Source organism: Bubalus kerabau, chromosome 18, assembly GCF_029407905.1.
Source record: "Bubalus kerabau isolate K-KA32 ecotype Philippines breed swamp buffalo chromosome 18, PCC_UOA_SB_1v2, whole genome shotgun sequence".
NCBI lineage: Eukaryota > Metazoa > Chordata > Mammalia > Artiodactyla > Bovidae > Bubalus > Bubalus kerabau.
Genome location: NC_073641.1, coordinates 3,082,225 through 3,108,220, shown reverse-complemented (window position 1 = coordinate 3,108,220; position 25,996 = coordinate 3,082,225). Strand labels below are relative to the sequence as shown.

The 25,996-nt window shown below is 42.1% G+C and overlaps 1 protein-coding gene across 1 annotated transcript in view; it reads left to right on the top strand.

The window, feature by feature from the left end:
• The first annotated feature begins 10,898 nt into the window (after positions 1-10,898).
• The window catches only part of SLIT3 (slit guidance ligand 3), a 781,214-nt gene continuing 766,116 nt past the window's right edge, over positions 10,899-25,996 (top strand). The window contains exons 1-3 of the transcript XR_008704919.1: positions 10,899-11,055; positions 11,479-11,587; positions 15,471-16,430. The gene's annotated coding sequence lies outside the window, so the exon portion shown is untranslated. Of the gene's footprint in view, positions 11,056-11,478; positions 11,588-15,470 lie in introns of the transcript that reaches the window.

The window sequence follows — 25,996 nt, the reverse complement described above, 5'->3', positions numbered from 1 at the left end:
TGGAACATTCAAAAACACTCTGCGCGTGTCCTGACCCAGAGCCAGAATGAGTTCATTAAAGAGGTCGAAACCCTGAACCCATATCTCAATCCCTTTCCACATGTGTCTGGAATATGTTGGTTCTTTGGCCTCAATTAGTCACAGGGAAAACTGGTTCTGTGGAACATGTCATCTTTATAAATAGAACCAGAATCCAGTGGTTTCTAAACAGTCAGGAGACAGTCTGTCTTCTGGTGTCAGCTGTGTATTTATTTCTGTTTCATAAAACACATCTTCTCCAGTTCTAGGCTTTGCCTCATTACGTGTCTGCCCCAGACGTGTTGCACAGATTTCTTGACCTCTTGACTCAAACCCCAGGGAGTGGGGGCAGTGGGCCCTTTCTCCTCTGGTTCCTGCCAAGGTTGGCGCTGTGGTAAGGATGTTTGTGTTTGTTAAGGAGCTAGAAGGACTCTGGACTTTGATAATAATTCCTCTCTTAGATGGTGCGTGTAGGAATGAGAGGAAAAAGAGAAATACCTTTCTCAGCTGCCGTCTCAGTGGCCACATCATTTTCTCTGAACCCACCTGCACATTTGTTAATTCTTTTTAACGAAATTTTTGATGTGTCTGTTCTCTCTTGTTTAGGTCAGTCTTGTCACTCACCAAAAATGGAGAAAATAAATAATCATAAAGTGGTCCTTTCAGTTAAACATATCAAGCCTTTATGAAAAGCCTGCTGAGCAATCTGATTGATGGTAGGGTGCAGATTCTCGGTGTCCACTGCCTTTCTTTTGTTTGCACGCATTCTCTGCTTCAGGTAACAGACACAAATTTCAATCAGAAAGGCTAAATGTGGCTTAGGGGTCGCTAATAATAAAGCATTTCCTGTTCTGATAGACTTACCTTGATGTTTTTCATGAACCATTTTGGAAATGGGGAACTCGACACTTTTTGAAGCAATTTTACTATTGATGTTGTTTGTCTCTGTCAAGGCACATTTGGTTGCAAGTAATAGAAAAGCCAACTCAAACTGGTTTAAACCGGCCTCACCTCCTCTCAAAAACGTTAGTTTAGTGATTACCCAAAGAACAGAAAAGGATAGACCCACTTACTGTATTTCTGGACCCAAGAGGTAAAACAATGTCATCAAGATTCAATTTCTCAGTCCTTCTTCCTCTATGCAACTTCATTCTCCAGGATATTTTTCTCAACCAAGATGCCCCAGAGTCCCCAGACCGACATTCTTACAGGTCAGCAGAGAGATTCTGTCCTCCCACTGCTCAACCAAGTCCTGAGATGAGGCTCGCAGGACCAAGTTCAATTGTGTCCACACTCCTGAACCATTCACTGGCCAGAACCTGTTCATTAATTGTCAAGGCCTGGGCCATGGATCCATTTCTGGAGTGAGGAGTGAGACGATGTTACCAAAATGAAGGGCAGTAGATGCTGATTAGGACAAAATGTTCTCAGTTATATTCTGTTTATGCATCTTCCTTTATTCATTCATTCATTTTGCATAGAGGAACTGTTGTGTGCTGGAAACAAGGGATAAAATCCTGGACAAGTTCTCCTTGTCTTCCATTCTGTGATGAATTCCTTCACCCCCATTGCCTCAGCAGGGTTGGATATTCCCTCCTGATGCTTCTGCTCTTCTCAGTAAATACCTCAACAACAGCATACACCATTCAAGGCTGTATTGATGTCTCCTCATCTTTCTCCCTAATTTTCTTTGAGCTCCTGGAGGACAGATATCGTGTCTTACTTATCTTGGCCTCCCCAGATACCAACAGCAGGTGCAGACAAAGTACTCAGAAAGCCTTTGTTGAATAAATATGTGAGTGATGAGTGATGAATAAACATATGAGTGATTAAAATTTTTTTAATTAGTGAATTAACACACACATTCCCAGTCCTTGGGGATTTTGCAAACTACCAGGGGGAAATAAATCCATAAATAACTCATTGGAATACAACATGATTCATGGGACAACAGCCATGTGAGCAAAAGATTGGGAAACACAGCGGAATGTGATATGTAGCAGAATTATTGAAAATGTTTTAGATATTTAGATATTTAAATATATTTACATATTTCAAATCTAAATCTAACTCCCTGTGGTTTATACCTGCATATTTGTAATTCTTCATTCTTGAACAGCTCCAGATATGTCTACTTATTGTTCTAACCTCTGGAACAATTTCTGACAACGCATAAGGTACTCAATCAGTATTTCTTTCTTTTTCTTTTTAAAATGTTTTCAGGGAGGAAACTGAGCAGGGAGGAGACTTTCCTTTTTTTTTTTTTTTTTTGATATTTATTTCTTTGCTGTGTCGTCTCTTAGTTGTGTCATGCACGCAACAACGTGGTCTTTGTTGTGGCATGTGCCGTGCAGGTTCCAGAGTGCACAGTGGTGCATGGGCTTGGCTGCCTAACGGCAGATGGAATCTTAGCTCCTGGATCAGGAATCAAACCCATGGCTCCTGTATTGGAAGCTAGATTCGTAACTGTTGGACCACCAGGGAAGTCCCTCAATCAGTATTGCTGAAAAAAATTAATTTCATTGTCTCAGCTATATCACAGTATCAGTTGTAGAAGGGTAGGTATCTTTCCCGGCTCTTAGATTTCCCTGCTGATGTAACCATCATCATCAGTTCAGTTCAGTCTCTCAGTCGTGTCCAACTCTTTGAGACCCCATGGACTGCAGCACACTAGGCTTCCTTGTTAAACACCAACTCCAGTGGTTTACACAAACTCATGTCCACTGAGTCAGTGATGCCATCCAACCATCTCATCCTCTGTCGTCCCCTTCTCCTCCTGCCTTCAATCTTTCCCAATATCAGGGTCTTTTCAAATGAGTCAGCTCTTTGCATCAGGTGGCCAAAGTATTGGAGTTTCAGCTTCAACATCAATCCTTCCAATGATTACTCAGGACTGATCTCCTTTAGGATGGACTTGTTGGATCTCCTTGCAGTTCAAGGGACTCTCAAGAGTCTTCTCCAACACCACAGCTCAAAAGCATCAATTCTTCTGTGCTCAGCTTTCTTTATAGTCCAACTCTCACATCCATACATGACCACTGGAAAAACCATAGCCTTGATGAGACGGAGCTTTTTTGGCAAGGTAATGTCTGTGCTTTTTAATATTCTGCCTAGGTTGGTCATAACTTTCCTTCCAAGGAGTCTTTTAATTTCATGGCTGCAGTCACCATCTGCAGAGATTTTAGAGTTGAAAAAAATAAAGACTGCCACTGTTTCCACTGTTTCTCCATCTATTTGCCATGAAGTAATGGGACCGGATGTCATGATCTTAGTTTTCTGAATGTTGAGCTTTAAGCCAACTTTTTTACTCTCCTCTTTCACTTTCATCATGATACTCTTTAGTTCTTCTTCACTTTCTGACATAAGGGTGGTGTCATATGCATATTTGAGGTTACTGATATTTCTCCCAGCAATCTTGATGACACCACCCTTACATGACTGAGTTACTGAACTCAACTGGACTGAATCTTGATTCCAGCTTGTGCTTCATCCAGCCTAGTGTTTCTCATGAGATACTCTGCATATAAGTTAAATAAGCAGGGTGACAATATACAGCCTTGACGTACTCCCTTTCCTATTTGGAACAAATCTGTTGTTCCATGTCCAGTTCTAACTGTTGCATACTGACCTGTATACAGATTTCTCAAGAGGCAGGTCAGGTGGTCTGGTATTCCCATCTCTTTCAGAATTTTTCACAGTTTATTGTGATCCACACAGTCAAAGGCATTGGCATAGTCAATAAAGCAGAAATAGATATTTTTCTGGAACTCTTTTGCTTTTTCCATGATCTAGTGGATGTTGGCAATTTGATCTCTGGTTCCTCTGCCTTTTCTAAAACCAGCTTGAACATCTGGAAGTTCACGGTTCATGTATTGCTGAAGCCTGGCTTGAAGAATTTTGAGCATTACTTTAGTAGCATGTGAGATGAGTACAACTGTGTGGTAGTTTGAGCATTCTTTGGCATTGCCCTTCTTTGGGATTGGAATGAAAACTGTCCTGTGGCCACTGCTGAGTTTTCCAAATTTGCTGGCATATTGAGTGCAGCACTTTCACAGAATCATCTTTCAGGATTTGAAATAGCTCAACTGGAATTCCATCACCTCCACTAGCTTTGTTCGTAGTGGTGCTTCCTAAGGCCCACTTGACTTCACGTTCCAGGATGTCTGGCTCTAGGTGAGTGATCACACCATCATGATTATCTGGGTTATGAAGATCTATTTTGTACAGTTCTTCTGTGTATTTTTGCCACCTCTTCTTAATATCTTCTGCTTCTGTTAGGTCCATAACATTTCTGTCCTTTATTGTGCCCATCTTTGCATAAAATGTTCCCTTGGTATCTCTAATTTTCTTGAAGAGATCTCTAGTCCTTCCCATTCTGTTGTTTTCCTCTATTTCTTTGCACTGATCACTAAGGGAGGCTTTCTTTTCTCTCATAGCTATTCTTTGGAACTCTGCATTCAAATGAGTATATCTTTCCTTTTCTCCTTTGCTTTTTGATTCTCTTCTTTTCTCAGCTATTTGTAAGGCCTCCTCAGACAGCCATTTTGCTCTTTTGCATTTCTTTTTCTTGGGGATGGTCTTGATCCCTGTCTCCTGTACAGTGTCACGAACCTCCATCCATAGTTCATCAGGCACTCTGTCTATCAGATCTAGTCCCTTAAATCTAGTTCTCATTTCCACTGTATAATCGTAAGGGATTTGATTTAAGTAATACCTGAATGGTCTAGTGGTTTTCCCTACTTTCTTCAATTTAAGTCTAAATTTTGCAATAAGGAGTTCATGATCTGAGCCACAGTCAGCTCCTGGTCTTGTTTTTGCTGACTGTATAGAGCTTCTTCATCTTTGGCTGCAAAGAATATAATCAATCTGATTTCAGTATTGGCCATCTGGTGATGTCCATGTGTAGAGTCTTCCCTACAAACACCCTTGGAAGGGGGTGTTTGCTATGACCAGTACGTTCTCTTGGCAAAACTCGATTAGCCTTTGCCCTGCTTCATTCTGTACTCCAAGGCCAAATTTGCCTGTTACTCCAGGTGTTTCTCGACTTCCTACTGTTGCATTCCAGTCCCCTATGATGAAAAGGACATCCTTTTTTGGTGTTAGTTCTAAAAAGTCTTTTAGGTCTTCAGAGAACCATTCAGCTTCAGCTTCTTCAGCATTACTGGTCAGGGCATAGACTTGAATTACCATGATATTCAATGGTTTGCCCTGGAAATGAACAGAGATCATTTTGTCGTTTCTGAGATTGCATCCAAGTACTGCATTTCAGACTCTTTTGTTGACTATGATGGCTACTCCATTTCTTCTAAGGGATTCTTGCCCAGAGTAGTAGATATAAAGGTCATCTGAGTTAAATTCATCCATTCCAATCCATTTTAGTTCGCTGATTCCTAAAATGTTGACATTCACTCTTGCCATCTCCTTTTTGACCACTTTCAATTTGCCTTGATTTATGGACCTAACATTCAGGTTCCTATACAGTATTGCTGTTTGCAGCATCAGCCCTTGTGTCTATCACCAGTCACATCCACAACTGGGTGTTGTTTTTGCTTTGGCTCTGTCTCTTCATTCTTTCTGGAGTTATTTCTCCCCTGATCTCCAGTAGCATATTGGGCACCTACAGACCTGGGGAGTTCCTCTGTCAGTGCTGGAGTGGTGAGCGGTCGAGAGGAGATACCCGATGTCCAAGGTTAGTAGCAGCAGCCGTGAGGCGGTACACCACATCCAAGTCAGAGAAACCCCAGTAAGGTGGTAGGTGCTAAGACAGGGCATCAGAGGGTAGACAGACTGAAACCACAATCACAGAAAACTAACCAATCTGATCACATGGACCACAACCTTGTCTAATTCAATGAAACTATGAGCCATGCCTTGTAGGGCCAATGAAGAAGGACGAGTCATGGTGGAGAGTTCTGACAAAACGTGGTCCACTGGAGAAGGGAATTTCAAGCCACTTCAGTATTCTTGCCTTGAGAACCCCATGAATAGTATGAAAAGGCAAAAGGATAGGACACTTAAAGATGAACTCTCCAGGTCAGTAGGTGCCCAATATGCTACATCATCATAGGAGAGAAAATACTTTGTTGTTGACAATCTCCTGCATTGTCATGCCTGGATCTCTGAACTCTAATGGAAAAGGGTTGTTAGGAACCTGGATTACATTTTATTTTAGATAAAATATGGTCAGTGGTGCTTGCTTTCCAGTCTACCATGCTCTAGCTGACCTGATGGGCATTGTGCTGGCCTGGGACTCGGAAGCTCAGAAGCCTGGAAATAGCCCCAGTGCTCATTTGAGGTATGAGTTGGGCCCTGGGTAGAACTGGGTTCAATTGGCCTTTGGTCTTTCTTCCTTGCTAATATCCCTGTTCCTTCCTCTTCCCTCTTTTCCTCTCTGAGCTTCTACTTAACTGAGCTTCCATGGCTGCAGTGGCCTTGAAAATGCACCACTCAGAACTTGTGCTTTGCACAGGGGCCATAAATGATAGATGGACCCAGATACTGTGTTCCAAATCCACCATGTCATCTACTGAGGCTTTGCTTCCGTTGAGCTGATTCTCAGTCAGTGATTGAACACAAGCATAATGCTAAAGCAGGACCATTCCTGCAAAATATTGGATAAGTTGACTCTTGGACTCCCATCAGCCTGGCTGAAATTATCCTAGCAGTGTGCTGCAGTCTGAGACTCTGCCCACCCAGCTCCCTCCCTTCCCTCTGTCCTTCCCAGGATCAGACCTGTGCTGGGGTCTGATGGCTCCCCTTGCCTCCTAGGATTCCTCCTCTGTTCCTCCTGCAGACATTTCCCCAGCAAGTCTTTTACACGTCTAATCCCATCTTGGCCTCTACTTCTTGCAGGACCAGGAGTAACACATGCGACTGCACACAGGCCACCAGTAGCAAGGAGTCTTCTCCAACCCAACAACTGGTGAGTACTTTCTTGCTTCAGGTGCAGAAGAGGGTAGTTAACCAGTGAATCCAGGAAGAATCAGTTGGAGCAGGAGGAGCTGGACCTACCCGATGAAGCTAAAAAATTAGCACTTAGTTGTTCTCAAAACCCCAGGGTCAAATAGAAGATGATTGGTTCCTCCTCATTTCCTGACTTATATTTCAGAGGGTTTCTTGTTTTGTTTTTACTTTATTTTCACATCAAAGTAATTTTGAGGATTTATATAGATCTGATTTTACATGGAAATAAATGGGAGTACCATTATTGTTAAAAATTTTCCAGCATAATTTCTCAGGGTTTCTGCCTCTTCACCTTCCATCCACACACTGGTTAGACAGAGACATCAATATGCCAGGTGAGTAATTTGGGGGCCTTTTAACACTACCTGTTTTTACATGTCTGTTCAACGTTTAGTAGGAATGAAAAAATAAAAATTAAATGCTTTTTATGTTGAAAATAAAGATTTATATTCCATGTACATATTGCATGGGATTTTCTGAACTAGACAGTTAGGCATATTGAACTTTTACAATGAAGTTATTCTAGTTTGCATTCCCACCAACAGTATAAGAAGGTTCCCTTTTCACCACACCCTCTCCAGCATTTATTGCTTATAGACTTTTGGATCGCAGCCATTCTGACTGGCATGAAATGGGACCTCATTGTGGTTTTGAGTTGCATTTCTCTGATAATGGTGATGTTAAGCATCTTTTCATGTATTTGTTAGCCATCTGTATATCTTCTTTGGAGAAATGTCTGTTTAGTGCTTTGGCTTATTTTTTGATTGGGTCGTTTATTTTTCTGGAATTGAGCTACAGGAGTTGCTTGTATATTTTTGAGATTAATTCTTTGTCAGTTGCTTCACTTGCTATTATTTTCTCCCATTCTGAAAGCTGTCTTTTCACCTTGCTTATAGTTTCCTTTGTTGTGCAGAAGCTTTTAATTTTAATTAGATCCCATTTGTTTATTTTTGCTTTTATTTCCAATACTCTGGGAGGTGGGTCATAGAGGATCTTGCTGTGATTTATGTCGGAGAGTGTTTTGCCTATGTCCTCCTCTAGGAGTTTTATAGTTTCTGGTCTTACATTTAGATCTTTAATCCATTTTGAGTTTATTTTTGTGTATGGTGTTAGAAAGTGTTATAGTTTCATTCTTTTACAAGTGGTTGACCAGTTTTCCCAGCACCATTTGTTAAAGAGATTGTCTTTTCTTCATTGTATATTCTTGCCTCCTTTGTCAAAGATAAGGTGTCCATAGGTGCGTGGATTTATCGCTGGGCTTTCTATTTTGCTCCATTGATCTATATTTCTGTCTTTGTGCCAGTACAGCCACTATGGAGAACAGTGTAGAGATTCCTTAAAAAACTAGAAATAGAACTGCCTCATGACCCAGCAATCCCACTGCTGGGCATACACACCAAGGAAACCAGAATTGAAAGAGACACGTGTACCCCAATTTTCATCGCAGCACTGTTTATAATAGCCAGGACATGGAAGCAACCTAGATGTCCATCAGAAGACGAATGGATAAGAAAGCTGTGGTACATATACACAATGGAGTATTATTCAGCCATTAAAAAGAATACATTTGAATCAGTTCTAATGAGGTGGATGAAACTGGAGCCTATTATACAGAGTGAAGTAAGCCAGAAAGAAAAACACCAATACAGTATACTAATGCATATATATGGAATTTAGAAAGATGGTAACGATAACCCTGTATGGGAGACAGCAAAAGAGACACAGATGTATAGAACAGTCTTTTGGACTCTGTGGGAGAGGGCAAGGGTGGGATGATTTGGGAGAATGGCATTGAAACATGTATATTATCATATGTGAAATGAATCACCAGTCCAGGTTCAATGCATGAGACAGGGTGCTCGGGGCTGGTGCACTGGGATGACCCAGAGGGATGGTATGGAGAGAGAGGTGGGAGGAGGTTCAGGATGGGGAACACGTGTACACCCATGGCGGATTCATGTTGATATATCACAAAACCAATACAATATTGTAAAGTAATTAGCCTCCAATTAAAATTAATAAATTTATATTAAAAAATACCCCCCAAAATGAAGTTATTCTAATAAATCATCTCCAGGAAAGAGTACATGCAGTATCGTGAATTTTTCAGTTTCAGAATTTCAATAGGCTCGATTGTTAAAGGGAACTCTTGGGGGGCCAGTCTCAAAGTTAGTGGTGAGGCCCGGTCCATGTAAATTGCACGAATTGCCACAAAAATATCAGCAGAGATAGACTGGCAACAATACCCAGTGCTTAATTGCAACCAAACTAAATTAGGTGTCACCAGTTTTGTCAGCAGTCATGTGTGGAGAGCTGAGTTAACCAGCTCCCTGCTGTAGTTTTATTCCAGTGACATTTCAGTATCCCCTATTAACTGGTGCGCTAGACAGCTGCCTAGTGGCTTAGGGTTGTATCATCCTTAGCCTGGAGTGTGGGATGGACTCAGCCTGCAGTACCACAGCATGTCTATAAGATGCCCTCCATAGAGCTTGAGGGCCATCTGGCTGGGGTAGGGGGGAAGACCAGGGAGTGGGGAGGCTGGGGGAGATGTATGAGGGGGTGCTGCCATGATCAGGCACCTGGCAGGGTGAAGGACAGTTGTGGCTGTCATGGGGTTTTCTCAGATCCAAGAGGAAAAAATCATCAGAGAAGGAAGGGAGGAGCAGCGGTTTTCAATCAGGGGCAGTTTTGCCATTTCCCACCACTCCTACCCCCAAGACGTGTGGCAATGTCTAGAGACATTTTTGGTTCTCACAACCATGGGGAGGGATGAATGCTACCAGCATCTGGTTGGTAGAGGCCAGTGTGCACTCCTGCTAAGTTGTTTCAGTTGTGTTTGATTCTTTGCAACCCCATGGACTGTAGCCCCCCAGGCTCCTCTGTCCATGGGATTCCCCAGGCAAGAATACTGGAGTGGGTTCCCATGTCCTCCTCCAGGGGCTCTTCCCAATCCAGGAATCGAGCCTGCATTTCTATGTCTCCTGCATTGGTAGGCGTGTTCTTTATCACTACCACCACCTGGGAAGCTCATGGAGGTCAGAGATGCTGTTAAACATCCTAGAATGCACATAACAGCCCCCACAAGAAAGAATTATCTAGTTCAAAATGTCAGTAATGCTGAAACTGAGAAAACTTGTTAGAACCTGACTTAAATCTAGTCCTGGGTTAAAATAATTTACGGATTTTTTTTTCTTTTCTTTTCTACGATGAAAGCTTTCCTGCAAGGCCCCCCCTGTCTTCCACTTCACCCTGGTTTGCCTCCTTCTCGTCTGAGTCCTGTGGCTCCTAGCATCTGTTCCACCTCCACACTTCATATTGGTGGAGAACCTGTATGGCCATAAGATGGGAGGGAGTGGAAGGCAAAGAACTGTAGGCCAAGACACACCCCATCTTGCCCTGCTGGGTCTCTTACTGTACACCGAGGCATTCCCAGGCAGGTAAACCCCTGCAGACTAAGAGGGAGGCTGGGCTCAAGAACCAGAGGGCCCAGATTTTGGCAGAGAAGGGAAAGCTTCCAGGAAAGAGGTGGGGGGTGCTCCTCATTAACAGCTTCGTGGGAGAGGGAATGCGTGTGGTATGCTTATGTTCCATTTGTCTAAATATTATTTTCATGAGGTCAGAGACCTTACCCTTTGTTCTAACTATCCATGAATACATAATAAACCACCCCTAAATTAAGTGGCTTCATGCACTTTATTAATATAGTGCATGAATTGTATCTCATAGTTCTTGAGCGTACCTGGGCGGTGGTTTTTGCTTGGATTTCTCATGGGTGGATACAGTCAGATGGTGTCTCAGGCTACAGTCATCTGAAGACTCAGCTGGTCTTGATATCTAAGCACACTCACCTGGGTTGCATTTATTTTTGGCTTTCTGCTTAGAGCTCAGCTGAGGCTGCACCTGAAGTGTCCACACGTGGCCTCTCCATGTGGCTTGGACTTCTTAAAGCATGGCAGCAGGCTCCTAAGAGGGAGCATCTGAAGAGAAAACTGCAAGACTTTTTGTGATACGGCCACAGAAACTCCAGATTTCAGCTGGTTAAAACAAATGCACTGAGCCCAGCCCAAATTCAAGGTGAGGGAAATTGGGTGACTCCTCTTGATGTGAAGAATAGCGTGTCACACAGGATTGAGGGTTGTCATCTATGACTGTCTGCCAGTTCCTACTCTCTGATGCCTTGAAATCTATCTATCAACACCAATACCCTAAACAAGAGAGCCTAGTAGAGTGGTGTGCCAGGTAGGTGTAAGGTAAATAGATGCCTAGAGGCAGGGAGACCTGGCTTTGAATCTGGGTTTTTCCAGCTACCAGCTGTGGATCTTGGGCAAGTTGTTTAATCTGTGTGAGCCTCAGTTGGCTCATTTGTAGAGGAATGATAATATATACATCTCCATGTATGGTTGTGGGATTTAAATGTTGCCCAGCATAGAGTAAGCATTCAGTAATTGTTTGCTGTTAGAAATAAAGGTGAAAAGAGGCTGTGCTTTGCTTCTCTAGCACACCTTGTTTACTCTGATCCAGCATCAAGGTGAACTCAGCTCTACAGCACCACTAACGTTCAGGTCTCCCCAGCAAGAAGAACATGGAGTCGAGAAACTGCAGTCAGGTAGGTAAAGTCAAGGTTCTGAGAATGGATATTGCCACAGTGACCCTTAGGGGCCCTAGAGAAGGATGGAATTTTTCCTGGAGATTAAAAGTGAAGGATCAGGCTCTGATCCAAGCAGAGTATGTTGATGGAGCAGTGTGGTGGAGGGGATGGGGAAAAACTCTGCCTCTGGCTCATGTTCCTTCTATTAAAATATGTAGAGCCTCAGCGATCTCACTACAATGGACGGGTGTGATCTCAAGGCTGCACAAGTTCCTTCTAGTCATGGCCAAGCTCTTCCATGTTAGGAATCTCCAAACGTGCCCACTCCTACCCATCTATTTGGTCAGCACTCTGGCTTGGGCACTGTTGTTGTTATTCTCTTGATTACTGCTGATGCCTCTTTACGGGTCCTCTTGCTCTTAATCTGTGCCCATTGGTCCTCTGCAGGGCAATCAGAATAATCTATTTTGTAACACAAATCTGATCATGTACTCACAGGCTAAAAGCCTTCAGGGCTGGTTATTCTCCACTTTCCCCTCTCTCTGCCTTTTTGGGTTGCTAATCTCAATGGATTTCTTTGGCTTTCTGTGTCCTATTGGGGTTCAGCCAGTGAAGGATCCAGCAGGGGACTGGAGAGCAAGAGATGGGGGCATTTGAAGTGTGTATTCCCCCTGGAGTGCCGCAGTTCCTGCTGTTTGCTGTGACTTTCCATGTCGTCCTGCTTAGTGACTCTCCTTCCTGGTTTTGCCTCTCATGACTTCCCTCCCTACCTCCTCAGACCTGAAGGTGATCGTGGCTTCTCCACATTACTTTGCTTGAGTACCTCAACACCCTTCCTTGGTTCCTTTAACTCCACAAAACCCATTAAAGTATTTCTTCTGTAATTACACCATGCAAAATGCCAGGCTGGATGAGTCACAAGCTGGAATTAAGATTGCTGGGAAAAATATAAACAACCTCATATATGGGGATGATAACCACTCTAATGGAAGAAAGTAAAGATGAACCAAAGAACCTCTTGATGAGAGTGAAAAAGAAGAGTAAAAAGCTGGCTTAAAACTCAACATTCAGAAAACTTATATCAAGGCATCAAGTCCCATCACTTCATGGCAAATAGGTGGGGGAAAAGTGGAAACAGTGACAGATTTTATTTTCCTGGTTTCCAAAATTGCTGCAGCCACAAAATTAAAAGTCTCTTGCTCCTTGGAAAAAAACTATGACAAACCTAGACAGCATATTAAAATGCAGAGACATGCCTTTGCTAACAAAGGTCTGTACAGTCAAAGCTATGGTTTTTCCAGTACTCATGTACAGATGTGAGAGTTGGACCATAAAGAAGGCTGAGTGCTGAAGAATTAATGTTTCTAATTGTGGTGCTAGAAAAGACTCTTGAGAGTCTCTTGGACAGCAAGGAGATCAACCCAATCAATCCTAAAGGAAATCAAGCCTGAATATTTATTGGAAGGGCTGGTGCTAGAGCTAAAGCTCCAGTACTTTACACCTGATGCAAAGAGATGATTCATTAGAAATGATCCTGATGCTGGGAAAGTTTGAGGGCAGGAGGAGAATGGAGGAAGAGGCTGAGATGGTTGGATGGCATCACTGATTCAATGGACATGAAAGTCAGTTGTGTCTGACTCTGCGACCTTATGGACTGTATAGTCCATGGAATTCTCCTGGCCACAATACTGAAGTGGGTAAGCCAGTCTCTTCTCCAGGTGATCTTCCCGACCCAGGGATTGAACCCAGGTCTCCCTCATTGCAGGCAGATTCTTAACCTGCTGAGCCACAAGGGAAGCCCAAGAATACTGGAGTGGATAACCCATCCATTCCCCAGGGGATCTTCCTGACCCAGGAATCAAAGAAGGGTCTTCTGCATTGCAGGCAGATTCTTTACCAATTGAACTATCAGGGAAGCCCCAATTTGAGCTGATGGTAAAGTGGAGTCAACTCTGGTAGGGAAGGGAGGGAATGAGGACGAGATTTCCAGGAAGACATAAAGACACATTAAAGTGAGGAGGTAGGATGAGCATTAAAAGAACTGAATTAAGGCCTGGGCACCTGATACAGAGAGGGAGACAAACAGCACAGTGAGGCTGAGAGGGGGCAGGGGTTAAGTCCAGCAAGACTCTGAGGGCCTTGTGAAGAGGACCTTGGGCTCCATCCTGAGACCAGTAGGAAGCCATTGGAAGCTACAGCTATTGGGGCCTCAGGAGGAAACTGCTGGTTTCCATGAACCATACTTAAGCAAAGTATTGATGATAACTTTGTTCAGTCACTAAATTTTCAAACTCTGGGAGACAGTGAAGGACAGGAAAGGCTGGTGTGCTGCAGTCTGTGGGATTGAAAAGAGTCAGGCACAACTTAGTGATTATAGCTGTAATTTCCAATGGCCTCCTACTGGTCTCAGGATGGAGCCCAAGCTCCTCTTCACAAGGCCCTCACAGTCTTGCTGGACTTGACCCCTGCCCCCTCTCAGCCGCACTGTGCTGTTTGTCTCCCTCTCTGAATCGGGTGCCCAGGCCTTAATTCAGTTCTTTTAATGCTCATCCTACCTCCTTGCCTTTACTGTGCCTTTATGTCTTCCTGTCTTAAAGCTCAACATTCAGAAAACTAAGACCATGGCATCCGGTCCCATCACTTCATGGCAAATAGATGGAGAAACAGTGGAAACAGTGGCTGACTTTATTTTGGAGGGCTCTAAAATCACTGCAGATGGTGACTGCAGCCATGAAATAAAAAGACACTTAACTCCTTGCAAGAAAAGTTATGACCAACCTAGACAGCATATTAAAAAGCAGAGACATTACTTTGCCAACAAAGGTCCATCTAGTCAAGGCTATGGTTTTTCCAGTGGTCATGTATGGATGTGAGAGTTGGACTATAAAGAAAGCTGAGCACTGAAGAATTGATACTTTTGAACTGTGGTGTTGGAGAAGACTCTTGAGAGTCTGTTGGACTGCAAGAAGATCCAACCAGTCCATCCTAAAGGAAATTAGTCCTGAATATTCACTGGAAGGACTGATGCTGAAGCTGAAACTCCAATACTTTGGCCGCCTGATGTGAAGAGCTGACTCATTTGAAAAGACCCTGATGTTGGGAAAGATTGAAGGCAGGAGGAAAAGGGGATGACAGAGGATGAGATTGTTGGATAGCATCACCGACTCAATGGACATGAGTGTGAATAAACTCTGGGAGTTGGTGATGGACAGGGAGGCCTGGAGTGCTGCAGTCCATGGGGTTCCAGAGTCATACACAACTGAGCGACTGAGCTGAGCTGAGCTAATGTCTTCCTGGAAATCTCATCCTCATTCCCTCCCTTCCCTAGCAGAGTTGACTCCACTTTACCATCAACTCAAGCACTGCTTTCTTAGAAGAATTGCCATGAATCACTAGATTCGGCATTTTTTTAGTTCTTTAATTTTCCTTCATACCTTGGATCACAATTTATACAGTAATTTGATAGTCTCTCTCCCCTACTAGGCTATAAGAGGAATGGGATTGACATAAAAAGTTGAAAGTTGTTTTCAGAAGGTGGTGGAGGAAATTGAGTTGGTAAAAGGGTACAAACTTTTAGCCATAAGATGAATAAAGTCTGAAGAGCTAACGCATCACATGGTGGCTCTAGTTGATAACACCGTTTGGTATAGTTGAAATTTGCTAAGAGAGTAGAACTGAATGTTCTCATCCCCTTCAAAAGGGTGGGGGATGAATACGTGAGGTGATGGATGTGTTAATTAACGTGATGGGGAAACCCTTTCACAAGGTACATGTATTGGGTTGGCCCAAAAATTCCTTCAGTTTTTAAGTAAAAATAAAAGACCTGTTTTTCATTTTCACCAAGAACTTTATTGAATAATGTATTCACCATTTTGTTCCACTACCTTCTGCCATTTTTCAGGCAACTTCATAATTCCATCTTCCCAAAACTTTTTATCTTTTTGAGCAAAAACTGTTCCAGGTGCTTTCCGGGGAAGTGGAATTTTTTCCATTAAGAGAATTTCGCTAAGACTGAAGTAAATAGACCTCTGATTGTGCAATGTCTGGTGAAGATGGCGGGTGAATCAGAACTTCCCAGCCGAGCTGTAACAGTTTTTGCCTGGTCATCAAAGAAACATGCAGTCCTGTCATCCTGATGGAAGATCAAGCATTTTCTGTTGCCTAATTCTGGATGCTTTTCATAGAGTGCTGCTTTCAGTTGGTCTAATTGGGAGCAGTACTTGTTGGAATGAATTGTTTGGTTTTCCGGAAGGCTCATAATAGAGGACTCCCTTCCAATCCCACCATCTATACAGCATCACCCTCTTTGGATGAAGAGCCTTTGGTGTGGTTGATGGTTGTTCATTTCATTTACCCCATTATCTCTTCCATTCCACATTATTGTACGGTATCCCCTTTTCAATGCCCATCACAATTTGTTTTAAAAGTAGAACATTTTCATTACATTTAAGTAGAGAATCACATGCAGAAATATGGTCAAGAAGGTTTTTTTCACTTAACTTATGTGGAACCCAAACATCAAAGTGATTAACAGCCAAGCTGGTACAAATGATTTTCAGCACTTCATTTGGATATTTTTATTTATTTTTTTAAATTTAATTTAATTTTTTTTTAATTTTTAATATGTCCACTATCTCCCGTGTGGTATAACATTGAGTGTTCTCAATTAATGTCTTGATTTGATCGCTATCAACTTCCACTGGCCTCCCTGACCGTGGAGCATCACCCAGCATGGAAGTTCGCACCACTCTTGACGTGCTCACTGTGTCACAGCACCTTCTCCATACATTGCACAAATTCTTTTTGCATTTCAGTTATGTTTTTACCTTTCTTGAAATAATAAAGCATAATATGCTGAAAATGCTTTTTTCTTCCATTTTCAATATTAAAATGGTTACACAAAAATTCACCAATTTTGATAAGTTTTCTGTTTTTAGATGCATACTGGAATGACAGCTGTCACAGCACAGTCTAACAAAATCATTTCAAATGGAGGTAAAGACAACTACGCTCTACTAGAGCCGTCTTACAGAAAAAACAACACTCTTGGCCAACCCAGTATATCAAATCACCACATTATAGACTTTAAATACCTTATTTTATTTGTTCACTATACCTCAGTAAAGCTAGGGGAAGAGGAAGAGGCAGGGGATCAGGCACCATGTCAATTTTGGTTCACATTTGTATCTTCAATATCTAGCATGATGCCCTGGTACATCGCAGACCCTCCATAAAGAATTTTTGAATCAATATGTATAATCCAAAACCCCAAATCTTATTGCTGGAGGTTAGGAAAAATGGGTTGGTGCTTCCAAGATCATTTTAAGAAATTAGAGGCTGTAATAAGGGTTTGAGTCATCAGATTTTGTACAACTTAAATTGCCCCTCTGCACCTTCAATTCCTTTTGGATATTTTTAGAAACTCTGTGCCCAAACAGAGCTCTGCAAGGAAAATTCATGCCCACCCCCAATACTACCATATGTGTGGTATGCCACAGAGCAGAAAAACAATCAGAAATGCACTTGATGAAGGAGAAAACAGCCGAACATGAGTCCCTGGGCAGAGCATCTTGGAGAGGCCAGCCCAGCAGCTGTTTGCATTAAAAATAATTGCTTTATATTTATGGCAGAAGGGCAACAATACACAGTTTATAGCCTATAATCTAACACAAATGACTTGGGAAAATATTCTTAATAGATGGTTCATCTGAGTGTCCCAGGGTGTAAGGAAACCCAGCAGGGAACACTCAGAATTGGCCTTCGCTGATCTGACAAATCCTGACTGGTTGCATGTTAAAGCATTTCCCTGCACAGTTTTACATTCTTCCACTTACGGAGATTCTGTGAAAGACTCGCCAGACTCTTGAGGGCACAGACTCCACCAGATACTCAGCCTCCAGAGTTCACACTGGCTTCATAGAAATGAAGCTGCACTAAGCCAGGGAAAATGAAGCGTGACCTTGTAAAATATCAGTTTCTGGCTTTTCCCCCTCTAACTGTGGGGATGTTATCATGAAGGAAGAAAAATATCGCTTTCCACACTCTATTCTGGAAAACGATATCCATCTGTGGGAATGCTGAGCAGGCATGATTGCTGTGGCCAGGCGTGGTATCAGACTGACAGGCTGGGCGAGAGTTTGGTTTCTGTGAGGGGTCAACTAGAAGAAAGGAAATAGGTTCTCTGGGAATTTATGTTCTCTGTGCTCTTTCCTCTGCCCTCCTCCCAATGACTGGGGCCTTTTTGCCACTCAGCAATGCCCATTTGAGCCTGGAACATCACCCTATATTGTTAGCTTTATTTTTTTCTTCACATGTGTCCCTAACTGGACTGCATGCTTCTCAAGATCACGTCTGAGCCTCAGACCTCTCTGTCTCTCCTGGACTTCATTAGGACAATTCTAGCAGAAATCACCTACTTTTTGTGAGAAAGTACTAGTTTCTTCTACTAGAAAGCACACTGCCTCCCACTCCTGAACCCCCTGATGTCTTGTGTCGCTACTTTCACCAATCACCCCAAACCATGTTAAACTGGTCTTACCTTTGTTCCCATTCTTTTCCCCCTTAATAGTTAAGAACATAAGGACCACCATCAGGGAGTTCATAGGGATGCTTCCTAAAAGCACAAGCTGGAATCAAGATTTCTAGGAGAAACATCAATAACCTCAGCTATGCAGATGACACCACCCTTATGGCAGAAAGTGAGGAACTAAAGAGCCTCTTGATGAAAGTGAAAGAGGAGAATGAACAAGTTGGCTTTTTTTTTTAATTTTATTTTGTTTTTAAACTTTACATAGGATGGGGAACACATGTATACCTGTGGCGGATTCATTTTGATATTTGGCAAAACTAATACAAGTTGGCTTAAAACTCAGCATTCAGAAAACTAAGTTCATGGCATCTGGTCCCATCACTTCTTGGCAAATAGATGGGGAAACAATGGGAGACTTTAATTTTGGGGGCTCCTAAGTCACTGCAGATGGTGACTGTAGTCATGAAATTAAGACACTTGCTCCTTGGAAGGAAAGCTATGATCAACCTAGACAGCATATTAAAAAGCAGAGACATTACTTTGTCAACAAAGATCCATCTAGTCAAAGCTACAGTCTTTGCAGTAGTCATGTATGGATGTGAGAGTTGGACTATAAAGAAAGCTGAGCACAGAAGAATTGATGCTTTTGAACTGTGGTGTTGGAGAAGACTCTTGAGAGTCCCATGGACTGCAGGAAGATCCAACCAGTCTAATCCAACCAGACTAATTTTCTAAAGGAAATTAGTCCTGAATATTCATTGGAAGGACTGATGCTGAAGCTGAAACTCCAATACTTTGGCCACCTGATGTGAAGAACTGACTCACTGGAAAAGACCCTGATGCTGGGAAAGATTGAAGGCAGGAGAGATGATAGAGTGTGAGATGGTTGGATGGCATCACCGACTCAAAAGACATGAGTTTGAGCAAGCTCTGGTTTTTGGTGACAGGCAGGGAAGCCTGGCGTGATGCAGTCCATGCGGTCGCAAACAGTAGGACACGACTGAGCAACTGAACTGAACTGAACTGATCAGGGAGTTAGGGACCAGCATTCTAGCTCTCTCACAGTGATGTGAATTTTGGTGAGTTATTTAAACTCTACGAGCCTCAGTTTTTCTGTCTACAGAATGTGGGTATCAGTGATACCTATCAGCACTTCACAGCAGTATGGTAAAGACTGTGTTATAGTGTTCGTGTTTGCATAGTGCCTGCATACCGTCAGCCCTCAACGTTAGCTTCTTGGAGTGTTGGCATCCCCTCAAGATTCTGTTGAAGTCCTAATGCCCAGTGTGTAGTATTAGTAGGTGGGGCCTTTCAGAGGACCTTATCGTGGCTGGGATTAATGCTGCTATCACGGGGTTTTCACAGAGTTTCCTTGCCCTGTTCATCGTGTGAGGACATGGCGAGAAAGGGACAGCTATCAACCAGGAAGAGGGCCTTGACCAGAGCGTAACCATGCTGATGCCTTGAACTTGGACATCTTAGCCTCCAGAACTGTGAGAAAAAAAAAAAAACAATCTTCTGTTTGTGTGTGTGTTTGTATGTTACCCAGTCTGTGGTACTTTGTTCCAGCAGCAGAATGGACTGAGACCTCTTCCTTCTCCCCTCTGCCTCCTTTTTCTTCTTTTTATGAGGATGATTTTATCTTTGTCTACATTCACAGAATGTAAAATCTTAGATGCTTTCTACTAGAAAGTGTAGTTCTAATGAGGTCTAAGGGAGATGCAGAGTTCTGAGACATAGACCGGCCTTGAGGAAAGTGCAGTCCAGTTAGGGTAAATGTGTTCAATTGAGGAACCAACAATAAAAGACGGTGAGCTCTGAGGTCAAGCTCCATGGGCTTGAGAAACCTTATCCAAGAGTCAGAGCCTTCTAGTTCTCAGAAAAATTAGCAGAAGGAGGATAAAGTATGCTAAATTGGAAAGTGACTTGACATAAGTAAAGATCTTTAGGTAAGAAATAGAATAGCAAGCTCAAAGGACAACAAAGAGACCTTGTGACTGAAATCTTTTGTTATGTGTTTGAAGAGTAGTAGACATATGGCTAGAAGGAACCTTTGCTGCAGGAACCACAGCTGCATGGGTGTTTTTACAAATGAACTAGGGGCTATTCAAAGTCACAACATAAACAGCTCTTCCTAGAGCTTCAACTTACTTGAAAATTAAATTTCAAATGCATCATTTTGTTCATTAAAAAAATTCACATATAATGTGAAGTAGACTGAAAAAATCACATGAAAACTTATGATAAAGAATGAGAATTTGCATTTTAGGTGGCTATTTGGAGCTGTGATGCAGACATTGTGGAAAACTTTCCATTATAGCACTGAGTGGCCAAAGTTTGAGATTCACAGCTAAACCAAAGGAGTATTCCTGGTGATAGAAATTGCATGGGACCAAGCCAGTCAGAAGAAAATGATAAAATGTTAGGTACCAAATCCCTTTTTCTAATTTTGTCTGTAGAGACAATGAGTTTTCAAGAGAAGGTAACACTTGCCTGGGGGTACACAGATAAGCCTCTCCAGCATTCTTTTTTTCCTTCACTTTAAAAAAACTATGGGTTTGTTTACTTATTTATTTATGATTGGCTGTGCTGGATCTGTGTTGCTGCGAGCAGACTTTCTCCAGCTGCAGCTGGTGGGGCTACTCTTCGTGGCACGAGGTCCTCTCACTGCAGGGGCTTCACTGTTGCAGAGCTCGGGTTCTAGGCGTGTGGGCTCAGCAGTTGCAGCTTGCTGGCTCTAGAGCTCTGGCTCAGTAGTTGTGGTACAGGGGCTTAGTTGTTCCTCAGCATGTAATATCTTCCCAGACCAGGGATCAACCCATGTCCCCTGCACTGGCAGGTGATTCTTAACCACTGGGCCACCAGGGAAGTCCCTCCAGTGTTCTTTAAATAACAAACAAGAGATAGCTAGTCAGGAAGATCTCCTGGAGTAGGAAATGACAACCTGCTCCAGTATTCTTGCCTGGAAAATTCCATGGACAAGAGGAGCCTGGTGGTCTAGAGTCCATGGGGTCACAAAGAGTTGGACACAACTGAGTGACTGAGCTTACACGCACAAGAGATAGATTGCATGTGACACTCTCTCTAAGTTAAACATTATAAGTTGTAGCAAAAACCTTGTGCAATGGTTCTGATAGCTTATACGATTTTCAGGTCAGATTAAAAGCTTCCTCTTCAGTGATCCTGACTGTCAGCACCACTTCTTGTCTGTTGAAGGCTTATAGCAAGTATTTTCCTGACTGCTAGTAAATCATTGCCCAGATTATCATTTTCTTTTGGTCACTAGTCTTTCAAGCTCTCACTCAGGTGGCATCAGGTGAAATGGCTCCAGGAGTTTACAGTGACCAGTCTAGGGTGACCTGGGTCCCGCTGGCAGCCAAGGGTCCCACAGACGCAAGTTGATGAGAAAAATCAATTCAGCTTCAAGAGCAGTGTCTACACAGGTCCCAAGGAACATGGAAATATCACCTACTCATATGGTGTCCATGACACACTGCAGTAAGGTGAAAAAGCATGAACAAGACATTTGAACATACAGACTCCAGACATTTCAACCAAGTAAAGTTTTCTTAGGACTCTAAGGAAGATTTCCAAGCCACAGACTAGAAGAAAACACTTAAAATTCACAGAGCTGACAAAGGATTACATCCAAAAAATATAAAACTTCCTTATAAATCAACAGACGACAGATTAAATCATAGTAGAAAATGGAATACTTCACAGAAGAAACCTGAAAAGCTGGTAATTGTGAAATAAAGGTCAACCTCATGATAATCTTCTAACAGCAAATTAATACTGCAATGAGATAACATTTTATATGTGTCATATGGAAAAAAGTAAAAGATCTAACAAAATCAAGTTTTGACTTAAATATTGAAAAGCCAACATCATATTTTCTATCAAAATGCTTGTGACTTTAAATTGGCATAACCATTTAGGAGAGCAATTTATTAGTACTTAATAAAGATAGCCAGATCCTGTGACCCAATAATTTCATATCAAATATGTAACCCAAGTACACTTCCATGAAAATGAACAAAGAATATTCATGCAGCAATAATTGAATTGGAAACAACCTTATTTTTTTTCATTAATAGAAAAATGGAAAAGTGTTGAGTTTTTGAAATTTTATTTAAAGTAGATTACTATATAGTAATTAAAAGAAAAAAACTTGATCTTTATCAGCAACTTTAAAATTTTTCAATTTAATTTTTAATTTTATTTGTCTATTTTTGCTGTCTCAGGTCTTCATTGCTGTGTGGGCTTTTCTCTAGTTGTGGCAATGGGAGTCTAGTCTCGAGTTGTGGCGTACAGGCTTCTCATTGCAGTGGCTTCTCTTGTTGCAGAGCACACACTCTAGGGCACATGGGCTTCAGTAGTTGTGGCTCCCAGACTCTAGATCATAGGCTCAATAGTTGTGGTGCATGGGCTTAGTTGCTCTGCGGCATGTGGGATCCTCCCAGACCAGGGATCAAACCTGTCTTCTGCATTGGTGGAAGTCTTCACCACTGAGCCACCAGCAAAGCCCTTATCAGCATATTTAAATCTTGAAAATATGTTTACTGAGAGAAAAACAAGTTGCAGTGAATAACCACAATATGATGCCATTATTATAAATTTTAAACTACAGATCAATACTATTGACTATTTTTAGACACACAGTAAAAGTATAAATGGCTCCCCTGATGTCTCAGTGGTAAAGTATCTGCCTGCCAATGCAGGAGACACAGGTTCTATTCCTGGGTCAGGAAGATCTGCTGCAGAAGAAAATGGCAATCCACTCCAGTATTCTTGGGTGGGAAATCTGATGAACAGAGGAACCTGGTGGACTACAATCCACAGGGTTGCAAAAGAGTTGGACATAACCTAGTGATTAAACAACAAGAACAAAACTTATTTACAAAACAGGAACAGACTCACAGAATTAGAGAATAATGCTGGAGCGGGGGCAGGGGGAAGGATGGGGGAAGGGATAGTTAGGAAGTTTGGAACCCACATGTACACACTGCTATAGTTAAAACGGATAACCAACAAGGACCTACTGTACTGCACATGGAACTCTGCTCAATGTTATGTGCCAGCCTGGATGGGAGGGGAGTTTGGGGGAGAATGAGTACATATATATATTATGGCTGAGTCCCTTTGCTGTTGACCTGAAACTATCACAGCATTGTTAATTGATTACATTCCAATATAAAATAAAAAAACTTTTAAGGAAAAAAAAAAGTATAAATACATGAATGAGAAGGATACAAACCATTTTCACAACACCAGTTACCTCTGAGGAAGAGAGTTGGGAAATGATCTTGGGAAGGGGACAAGAAAGGCTTCAACTAAATGCTTTGCGGTTCAGAGCAGTCAGAAATTTTTCTTGAAAAATCCCCAGACCTGTGCTTGGGTGAGCATGAGTCTAAGTTTATTAGTATTTCATGATAAAACAACTGAGAAATTCAAGTTTTTAAAAAAGCAGTCCTGGACTGAATAATCCCCTGAGGCACTATGCAGAAACATTTTCATAACTTGGGGTACATGTGACTGACTCCACACTCATAAATCCCTACTGCTGATCAGCTCACAAACAAAAATTACAAAACACAGTAGAAAGTAGTCTGTCATGACAGATAGTCAGCAGACAACATTAACTAGAAACTGAGGCTTCCAAGAACTGGATAGTACAGAACATTCCTAAGGATACAAAACAATAAGTTCCCATTCTCACTGAAGTGGAGCCTCACAATTTACACAGTGCCATTTCAGACCATTGGCTGCTGAACCCCTCCCCACCCCTTCCTGAATGAAGGCATTCACTGAAGTTATCCTGCTGCTGTTCTACCACTGTGTTAGAAAAGGAGAGGATATTACCTCTTTGGGTCACAGACCTCAAGACAAAGAGGAACCATGTCTGGATCTGATGGGGTTTGAACTGGATGAAATGACTGAATGGCCCTTCTGAGTTGTTGCCCTTGGTTATTTAAAAGCAGAGGCATTTATTGCTCACCAGATCGTCGTGTGCTCCCTTATAATTTCTAGGCCACTTGCAGTTACTTAGGACCAATGGATTATTTCTAGGCAGTTCCCACTAAGTGGAAGTGACTCAGGTCAGCTCTGAGCTGCGGCATGGAAGAGAAGGCATGGGTCTCCTGCTCTTCCCCTTTGTTTCTCGGTGACAGTGGCAGCTGCATCCTGAGACAGTTTTGCCACTAGATGGAAACAGCTGGATTGCTGGGTCACGCTGCTTGGAAGGCAGCTGCAGACTTTGCGTGAGAAGAAAAATAAGCCTTTATGTGTTAAGCCAAACCTCATGTTGTGTGTCTCTTATATACAAATGCAGACATACACAGCCCACTGAAAAGAAGTTCTCACACAAGAACTAGAGCTGCCCAGGGCCGCAGCCCACCGTGCGGGGAACAGCAGAAACAGCACAACAAGTAACGCTCCTAAAGTCAGAAAGGATAGAACTATGTGTCAGAGAAAATATTAAAAAGTGCATTTTCACTATTTGAAGTATCATTTATAGAAATAAAGGCTACACTGGGAAATTTGAGCATCCAGTATCGTACATCGAACCTGGACTGGCAACTCGTTTCATACATGATATTTTACATGTTTCAATGCCAATGGATGCTTGGGGCTGGTGCACTGGGACAACCCAGAGGGATGGTATGGGCAGGGAGGAGGGAGGAGGGTTCAGGATGGGGAACACATGTATACCTGTGGCGGATTCATTTTGATATTTGGCAAAACTAATACAATTTTGTAAAGTATAAAAATAAAATAAAATTTAAAAAAAAAGAAATACAAAAAAAAAGAAAAATAAATGAGCAAATCTTTTAAAAATGAGAATTGCATTTCAAATTGAAAAATCAGTAAAAGACACATGCACCTCACATATATTTACTCATTTTTTGACAAAGGTGAAACTGAATTGCAATAGGAAGTTAAATTTTTTTAATAGATTAATTTTTTATCAATTGGATATCCATATGAGAGAATTGAATTTTTATTTATACCTCACATTATAGAAAAATTCCAGATATATTATAAATAAGTATGAAAATAAAGTTTATAAATGAGAACACTGAAGAATATTTTCAGGCCAAATTTCTTATATGGAATAACCATAAAATAATAATAATAGAAAAGAGTTGGACTGTTAGAATTAGAAACTTCTGTTTGTCAAAAGATACCACTATGAAAGTGATAAGACAAGCCATAGAGTGGGAAAAGGTATTTATAGTATATATATCTGACAAAGGATTGCCAGCATTCTTGCTGGGAGAATCACATGGACAGAGGAGCCTTGCAGTTTGTAATCTATGGGATCACAAAGAGTCGGCCACAACTGAGCATCTGAGTACATAGCACATCCATAATACCAAAACATCCATAATACCTAAGGAAAACTATTGCTAGAACTTTATTCATAGATAGATTAGCAATAAAGATGTAATCCCAATAAAAAGTTGACCAAAAGACTCAAATAAGAACTTCAGAAAAGAAGCCTTCCAAAGGCCAGTTACCACTGAAAAAGATGCTCAACATCATTAGCCATTCAGTTCAGTTCAGTCACTCAGTCGTGTCCGACTCTTTGTGACCCCATGAATCGCAGCACGCCAGGCCTCCCTGTCCATCACCAACTCCCAGAGTTCACCCAGACTCACGTGCATCAAGTCAATGATGCCATCCAGCCATCTCATCCTCTGTCATCCCCTTCTCCTCCTGCCGCCAATCCCTCCCAGCATCAGGGTCTTTTCCAGTGAGTCAGCTCTCCTCATGAGGCGGCCAAACTACTGGAGTTTCAGCTTTAGCATCTGTCCTTCCAAACAACACCCAGGACTGATCTCCTTTAGAATGGACTGGTTGGACCTCCTTGCAGTCCAAGAGACTCTCAAGAGTCT